This window comes from Mastomys coucha, unplaced genomic scaffold (assembly GCF_008632895.1).
Source record: "Mastomys coucha isolate ucsf_1 unplaced genomic scaffold, UCSF_Mcou_1 pScaffold16, whole genome shotgun sequence".
NCBI lineage: Eukaryota > Metazoa > Chordata > Mammalia > Rodentia > Muridae > Mastomys > Mastomys coucha.
Genome location: NW_022196898.1, coordinates 2,003,074 through 2,012,234, shown reverse-complemented (window position 1 = coordinate 2,012,234; position 9,161 = coordinate 2,003,074). Strand labels below are relative to the sequence as shown.

General features: G+C 43.5%; 1 protein-coding gene across 1 annotated transcript in view; it reads left to right on the top strand.

The window, feature by feature from the left end:
- Positions 1-9,161, top strand: part of Setd7 (SET domain containing 7, histone lysine methyltransferase) — a 46,228-nt gene that overhangs the window by 1,171 nt on the left and 35,896 nt on the right. The gene's annotated exons all lie outside the window — the stretch shown is intronic.

Here is a 9,161-nt window from a genome sequence, read left to right as displayed (position 1 = left end):
GGGGGATGAAATCATGGCTAGGTAGGGCTCGCCGCACCCCACCAGGCTCGAACGCGGAGGCGGCTGGCCCGGGTCTGCGTTGCCCCTGGGCGAACTCAGCCACCCTCCCCTCCCCCTCCCCAGCTTCCGAGCGAGGTGCTGCCGGGCCGTGCGGACGCTCCAGGCGGGACCCAAATTGCTGGGTGACACTTAACTTTCTGAATTCCGAGCTGTTGGCTGCGGGTGATATCACCGCTGGGGTGTCAGGTTTCTCCACCCCTTCTTGTGCACCCCTCCCCCCCCACTCTCGTCGCCTCGGTGTCGGTGTTTTGCTGAGTTTCTCCGCCTCATTTTTTTTTTTTTTTTTGCCCCCTACTTATAAAACGTCCGTGGGGACGTTATACAATCTCGTTGTTTGTGTCTCGAGAGGTTATGATTTTGTAACAATGAACACTGGAAAACACTCTTAAGCGTATTTATTATTTATCTTATTCTATCCCAGATAGTGTTCCCGTGATGTTTTGCAAGATTGCGTAGTGTTGTTCCAGAATTTGTTAAACGCAGCAACTGACTAAGTAATTTTAAGTCGATGGTTGAATCTGGGTTTGATCTAATTTGTATAAACAGGTCTGACAAACGATAGAGAAAAATAAACTGGCGGTGCTTAACAAATGTATATGGAATGTATTTGTTAGTGCTACGTTCGGAGAAACCTTTTTGGTGTGTTCATAGATATAACTTTTGCAGACTGCTGAAGGCTTAGAGTGAGAGGAAATAGAATAATTTTTGAATTCCCGGAAAAAGGCATTCTAATTTAAGTTGTAAAATGAATTTCTTCATTTTAGTTTAAAAAAAAACAACTTTAAAAGTACATAGTTTTACCTTGTAACTTTTGAAGAGACTAAAATGTTGAGGATTCACAGAGCTTATATTTCTCTAAATAAACCTAGTGCTGGGGTTAGTGAGGCCCAGCTAGCATTGATTGAGCCAATTATAGGAATTATTCCTTAACTTTCAGAGTTATTGACTGCTTGTAAATTTCTGTTATGGCAAAAAATGTGTTCTTAACAAATTGCCATTGTCACTCTCATTCCTCCTGTTTCTTGTTTTAAATAGTTTTTTAGGTGTTTTTGGGTTGTTGATGATGATGATGATTTTTACTTATTTAATTTCATGTGCAATGGTGTTTCTGCTTGCATACATGTCTGAGTGAGGGTATCAGGTTCCCTGGAACTGGTGTTACAGACAGTTGTGAGCTGCCATGTGGGTACTGGGAATTTTTCCCAGGTTTTCTGGAAGAGCAGCCAAGGCTCTTAACCACTGAGCCATCTCTCCAATCCCTCCTCCTGTTCTTTTACTTGCAATTTTTAAAAAAAACAAACCTTTGATCATAGATAGTACCCCCAGCCCAAGCCACCTTCCTCTGACCATGTTTAGAAAATGTGCCCTGTTGTTTATGATCCTAGCACTGACATGTGAACAAAAACCAGGCCCAGTGGCATACACACCTGCAGGTGGAGGTCGAGGCAGGAGGATCGGGAGTTCAAGGTCATCCTCAGCTGCATAGCAAATTCAAACCCTGCCTGAACTATATGAGACCCTGTCTCAAAATAAAAATGTTTAAAGTATGTTTTCAGGTTTCATGTTAGTCCAGTGAATTCAAAACACTGATGTTTCTTTACATACACTCTGTGTGTGTGTGTGTGTGTGTGTGTGTGTGTGTGTGTGTGTGTGTGTGTAAATAAAGGGGGGGGGAGTCTTTTTATATAGGATGGACAGATATAGCATTACTATAAACGAGCTCATTAGAGCAAGAAAGGCACCATTAATAATTATGCTATGACAGCTGGCTTAAACCCTGGCTTGTCTTGGACAGTCACTCAATTTTACCTAAGAGTAAACAAGTAGAGTAATTTCCTTGTTTTGCTTTTTGTAGATTTTTGAAACAAGATCTCTGTGGCCCAGGCTGGCTTTGATATGATGTGCTAGGATTACAGATGTGAGCAACTATACCTAGATTTTTAAAAGAACAACAACAAAACATTATTTCTTTCTTTCTTTCCTTCTGTCTTTCTTTCTTTCTTTTTCTGTCTTTCCTTCTCTCTCTTTTCTTGCTCCTCCTTTCTTTCTTTCTTCCTTTCTTTCTCTTACTGTGTGTGTTGGGCAAACAATATACTACTGAGCTACACACTCCAGCCCAAGAGTAACTTAATATTTTAAAGTCCTTAGAAAAGCCAGGTGTAGTGGGGCATATCTGTGATCCTAGTTACATGGAAGGCAGGGGAGAGGATCGTTTTTTAAGACTGGGAGACTGTGAATTCTAACAGAGTTTGGACCAATAAAATAGGTAGACTCTGTCTCAATAAAATAAAAAGCAGTAGAGAGATGGCGTGGTGCCTGCTCTGGAAGAGGACCTGGATTCTGTTCCCAGCACTCTCAGCAACGCCAGTTCTGTTGGCACCAACACTCCTACATATAAAATAAAACAAGTAAATCAAGAAAGAAAAGGAACAGGCCTTGAGAAACATCTCGGGCTCAGCTCTGCAGTGTGTAACTGCCCCTGGCCCTCAGCTCTGCAGTGTGTAACTGCCCCTGGCCCTCAGCTCTGCAGTGTGTAACTGCCCCTGGCCCTCTCTCCAGGTGTATGTTGGCCTTGGCACTTTGCACCGCTCATTGCTTAAAATCTAGCACACATCTCTGAACAGGTATGAACAGGTGATCTTTTCCTCAATAGAAAGTCGTCAGTGTGCACTGGTGCTTCTCGTCCCTGTGCACACATCGCCTTCTGATGGTTTCCTCGTCACAGCTGTTACTATATCAGCATCGCTGTGGCTCTCATTATGTGTAGATTCCATGCTGGGTGCTGCTCAGACATCAGACATCCAGCCGTAGGAGGTGGGTACTATATTAGCCTCGCTTTACAGAGAGACTTAGACAAGTTAAGGATGGGACACCTGTCAAAGAAGGGAGACAGTCTAGACTTGTGAAATTCTTTTTTGTCAATTGTCCTACCATTCTTTCTAACTCCTAAGAATCTACATTCCTTTCCTTTCCTTTCTTTTCCTTTCTTTCCTTCCTTTCCTTTCTTTCTCAGCAATGTCTCACTCTGTATTTTATAGCCTAGGCTAACCTAGAGGTTTCTTTTTATTTGTTTCGGTTTTTGTTTTTTTCAAGACAGGGTTTCTCTGTATAGCCCTGACTATCCTGGAACTCACTCTGTAGCCCAGGCTGGCCTAAAACTCAGAAATCTGCCTGCCTCTGCCTCCCAAGTGCTGGGATTAAAGGCACATGCCACCACTGCCTGGCTAACCTAGGGTTTATTATGTAGCCCAGGTTGGCCTGGAACTCACTATGTAGTCCAGCCCTCCTGCCTCAGTTTCCTGAGTGCAGAATAATGATATGAACCACCATACTCATAAATATCTGTTGTTTTTAAAGCATTTCCCTTTTAAAGTTTTTTTTTTTGCTTACATTTGTTTTATGTATATGAACATTTTTCTTGCATGTACATCTGTGCATTATGTGCATCCTGGGACTGGCATTGTGGACCTCTGTGAGCTGCCATGTAAGGGCTGGAAATTGAACCCCAGGTCTCTATAAGAGCAACAAGTGCCCTAACCACTGAGCCATCTCTCCAGCCCAGCATTTCCTTCTAGAAACTCTTTTTTTTTTCCCTTTCTTGTTTTAATGAGTCAATCAAGCATGTGAAATATTTAGTGACTGAGCTGAGAAGCAACGGTTCTGTGTGACGGCTATACCATTCTCAGTGATTCTGTCACTTCTGAGGTGGCTTCAGCCATTCATATAAGGCGAGTAAGTTTCAAAAAACATATCTATTTGGAGAAAAGGAATGTGACTTTCAGCCTCCACAGCATTTGTGCTTTCTATCCATCCTTTTCCCTCCTCCTCTGAGGAAGACATTGGCCTGACCAAGCCAGCTCAGTCAGTCAACAGGTTCTCCAGGGCAGGACTGAGGACTAAAAAGAAAAAAAGATACACAACATCATGGCACGACCCCAGACAGTTCTGAGGCTGAAGCAGGTTTATTTTGTCCAGTCTGCTTTTATACCACTTTAAGTACATTCAAAATAATAAGATCAGTTCTGGGTCAGAGGACAAGCAGGCAATAAATAAAATCCCTATAAACACCTTTCTAGGGGCTAGTCAGGATGACCAAGATGTAAGGAACACCACACATGCCTCTGCTGAGCCTGCTCTGAGCTTTGCATGAACTCAAATGTAAATGTTCTTAATCTGAGCCTATTTCCCTGAGTCCTAGCCCAAAGTCAGATTCCCTGACTTGAGCTTACTTTGTCCAGGTCAGAAGCGGTCCTAAAAGCTCTCCACATTGGCCTCTTCAGGACTTGGGGTCGAATGTCTTATAGGGTGGTGCACACTTTGGCTCTCTCGGTGGCATTGCAGCCCTGGTGATGTTCTTCTTTAATTAATGCATTTTGTTCTTGGATGCACATCTCACTCTGTCATCCTTGGCTATCCTAGAACTCATTATGTAACCCGAGCTAACCTCAAACCAGCCATGATCCTCCTCAGGCTCCCTGTGCTGGGATTATCATGCTTTGTTGCCCTAGTACAGTTCTGAATACAAGGTGACTCAATGTGCGTGCGCGCACACACACAAACACACACGCACACAGAGGTAGGGGGAAGGACTCCGTGTCTGGAAGAAGCAGTTTGGGATCCTTATCTGCCCTGCTCCTGTGGGAAGCCAATTAACTTCCGGGCATTTCCACTTTTATTCTCACTCTGACGCCCCTACCCCCTGACAGTCTTATTCTGTAACCCCAGGCTGTCTTGGAACTCTGTAGCACAGGCTGGCTCCAAAGCATGATCCTCCTGCTTCACTCTAAGAGGCTGAGTTTAGGAGTATAGGCTACTCCCCCTGACCATCACTGTGACTTTACAAACGAAAACAAAGCATGGGCTTATAGGTAAAGGCTCTTGCCTCCATCCCTAGTACCCACACAGAAGAAGGAGAAAGCTGACTCCTTTATTGTCCTTCAGTTTCCACATTTGCACCACGCTGTGCTTACCTGCATATATAATATACATACGTACACAAAAATAAATAAACAGAAAATCTTAGCCAGACATGGTGACCCACACCTGTAGTGCCAGCACTTGGGAGCCTGAGGTGAGAGATTGATGCAAGTTGGAGGCCAGTCAGGGCTCTTGGTAAATCCCATAGTTAGGGGGAAGGACAGGGACACAGATACATGCACCTTGAGGCCAGCAATTCCCTGCAGCCTAGAGAAGTACCTGGGATGAGCCTTCCCTAAAGACAGGGCAGAATTAACCTGAGAGAGAGCTTGGTGCGTATAGGTGAGAGGCACAGAATTGTGTGGCCTCTCCAGAAAATACTTTCTGACTTCAACTGAAACATGAGGCTGAAAAGAAAAAAAAAAAAATGGCACACAAGGGGAGGTGGGAAAAGGAAGCGAGGCCACAGACTGAGAGCGTAGGTTGTGTGTTGGAACAGAGGCTATGGCATGAAGGACAGGGTCAGAGCTCTCTCGCTTGGGAAGTTAAACTGATGTGCTAGGCAGTTGGAAGGCATGCAGCAATAGCTCAGGCTCTTGTGGCATCAGACATGCAGTTATGAGGGTTAAAAAAAAAAAAAGACGAAGAAAAGCCTGGAAATGTGTAATAAGAGACACTGAGGGAAAGAGCTCAAAATGGGCAAATGTCAGAGTCCTCAGAACAAGTCACCATAGTGAAAACATGTAGCTCCATATTCTAGCATTGCCATCCCCTGCAAACAGTCGGGGTTGTTTTATTAACAACCCCCGTACTGTCCGGCCCTGCCTGTCTCTTATCTGTGTCTGTGCCTTGTGCCTGGGACAGAGTGTTGAGTGTTCCCCATTCTCTGTGAGCCACACAGGAAGACCACAGCTCTCGCCAGCTCACATTGTGCTCCTGTGCCTCTCACAGCCACTGTGAATCCATCATGAAGAAGGCCTGCTCCCAGCATTAGTAAGCTTGCTTTTCTTAAATGATTTTTGTGATGTTTTTGTGTGCAAAACTAACGTATGGGCCAAGGTCTCTCTGAGGGAAATATTCACTCAGGTCTCTTGTAAGTTGGAAGCAGTCAGTGACCTATCTCTGGTCCCAGGCCAACATAACAGACCAATCTTATCAAGCTAGAGGGAGAACAACTCTGCTCAGAGATGAGCCTAGGGAAAACATTTAACTTTCTATTTGCCTGGTGGATAAAAATATTTAGAACAAAATAGAAAATCAGACACATTACTTTTTTCTTTTCTCTGGCTACCGTTCAGTCTTTCTGTAGACAGATCCTGGGTGCCTTGCTTGCTGGGGCTATGTTATTAGCACAAAGCGATCATTCCAGTGAATTTGGCCTGTCGTTTGGGCCTGGTGCCCACCTTCTGTGGAGTGGGAACTGGCCTGGAAGGTGGTTGGCTGACTCGGCGCATTCTGTAGTCTTCAGCGAGGACCAGTTTCCACACTGAGTTAGCAACACAGACAGGGGATCAGAATCTGCAACCGGGATATGATGTTGAGAATCTTGGCAATTCTTTGCAGCCTACCCACAAAGTCTCCTTGCATCTCTCTATAAGAAGCCTGGGCATCGCTGATAGTTTTTTTGTTTGTATTTGGTTTGGGTTTTGTTTTTGTCAAGAAGATAATGTCATCACAGTAAACCATTTGGCTCAGTAGTGCACAGTCATTACTTGGTCATACAATTTGAAACATTGATTTTTTTTTTAATATGTATTTTCTTTTCCTCATACTTGGTACTGGGTTATGTAAGGTGATTTTCATACAAGTATGTAATGTACTTTGAATGTATTGCCCCTTACTTCCCTGCCCTCTCCTTTGTTCCCCTAAACAGTTTCTCTTTCACTTTCCAGTTGAATTAATTACTCATATTATTTACATGTGTGGTGGAGGGCAGGAGAGGGTGTGGGGTCCCTGGAGCTGCAGTTGCAGGCGTTTGGAGCAGCCCTGTGTGGCGCTGGCACTGGGTCCTCAGGACAGAGCAGAAAGCCCTTCAACTGCTGCTCCGGACTTGTTTGCCTTTCTCTAGAAAGTGAATTGGTGTGTTGGAGGCCTGCGCTTTCCACAACCTTGCTCGCATTTAGAGTGATCAGCTGTTTCACAGGTCGTGTGGTAGAGTTTAGTCATCTGAAGTTTCAGAGAAGTACCAAGCCTCCCACCGCCCCAAACAGTAGCTTCATAGTTCTTTCCTTCTCTGGATAGTGATGTTAGATTGGCTGCTAAGGCTGTGATGCCACTCAACCTTGCTGTGCTAGCAGCATTTGAGTAAGAGTGCTAAGACCTCTCTCTCCCAGTACTTGTGCTCAGAGGCGGCAGAATTTTAACATCCTAAACTCTTCTCTAGATCTGTCTGCTTTGCAAGTCTTTTTGTTGCTATCGTTCTGATTGGAGTTGTTTGTTCATTTGTTCGGTTCTGGTGTGGTTTGTGTCAAAGACTGAATGTTACTATCAAAGACTGAATGTTACTATCAAAGACTGAATGTTATGCAGCCCAGGCTGGCCTCAAACTTGCTGCCTACTGAGGCTGGCCTCGATTTCCTAATCCCTAGTTATAAGATTGCAAGATTGGACTACCACACCCAGGTTGGTTTTGCTGTTTGGATTAACCACTTAGTCTATGCTGCCTGGCAAACTAACTACAGTAAATGTGGAAGTTTCAGACACTCTAGTTTCTAATCTTTGCGTTGCTTATGCCTGAGGATGCAAAACAAACCAAGTCAAGGTGGAAATCCTCCTGAGGTCTGACAGATTTCAGAACTTTCACATGCAGACAGACTAGCAGAGAAGATCCACCTGTCCACGAGTATCTCCTTCTAGATGCACAAGGTGGATGTCACCCAGAATCCTCCAGCAAAGAGTGGAAGAGTTCCCTCTCCATTGGCCGGTTGCAGAAGGGTCCAAACAGGCCAGTCATGGAGCAGGGATGAGATTTTGTTGTCCTCACCTGGGGTCAGAACTGACCTCTGCCTGCTTTCAGTTACACGGCACCTTCCATATTTAATATCTGAGTTCAATACAGAGGGTGCCCACACCTCCAGTGTTTGATTCAGAAATAGGACAGGGAGGAAGGAAAATGGATGGATTACACTGTTCATGTTTATCATGATGTTTCTCTTAATTTACAGTAGAAAAACAATTTTTTTAACAATCACTTTTTAAAGTCTAAAGGGTATGTACCTTTCTCCAGTGTGGGAGTATCCCCACACATCAGAAATTACTCTCGTGAGAGACTAACCTAATTATTCTGATATATCCACCAACTCAAAAGTAGGACACTAAATTCATAGGAATGTTAATGGCTACATTTAATTGATTTCAATGTTTCATAAGAGAAAGCTTTTAGCACGATATTGAATATTCTTTTATTAAACGAGAATTTTTTTTCCTATGTCAGTGAAAGAATGTCTTCAATAGTTAGAAAGTAGTTGTCCAAATTATTTCATATGACTCTATTAGAATTATATCGTGTAATTTAGTTTTTCTACCAAAAGAAAGCAAGCTTGGACTAGTTTGGTTCCCTGCTGACCATTGATTTCCTGACCCTTGTAGGAAAAGTTTGTGTTCAAAAAGAAAGAAACTAACCTGTCTATGGTATGTTTTCATAGCCTTATATGGGCCAGGAGAGATGGCTCAGTGCTAAGAGGATTCCAATTGGGTTCCCAGAACCCACATGGTGGCTCACATCCAGTTCCAGGGGATCCAAGGGCCTTGTCTGTCCTCTGAAGGCTATGTGTGTGTGATGCACATGAACTCAACCAGGCACACACATACACATAATAAACAAATAAATAATAGCATGTATTATTGTGCTATGTTCTAGGTAACTCAATCCACAGATAAATAATAGCATGAATCACTGTACCATGTTCCAGGTAACTCATTCCATACAGAGTCAGAGTGATAAAATTATGGTAATTTTTGGCTATGGTTTTATGCATCAGTCATCAGTCATATAAAGAATCTTTGTTTCTTTTATGACTACTTGTCATCCCTTGTAAGACACCGTAGCCTTCTATCCTGTTTTAATTTTTATTTTCCAGGGCTGGGTATTGCTTAGGTTCTCAGGCATGCCATCTAAGCCTTCTACCCTGGAGTTCTATCCTTAGCCTGGGACTTTAACATCTTTTTTTTTTTTTTTTTTTTTT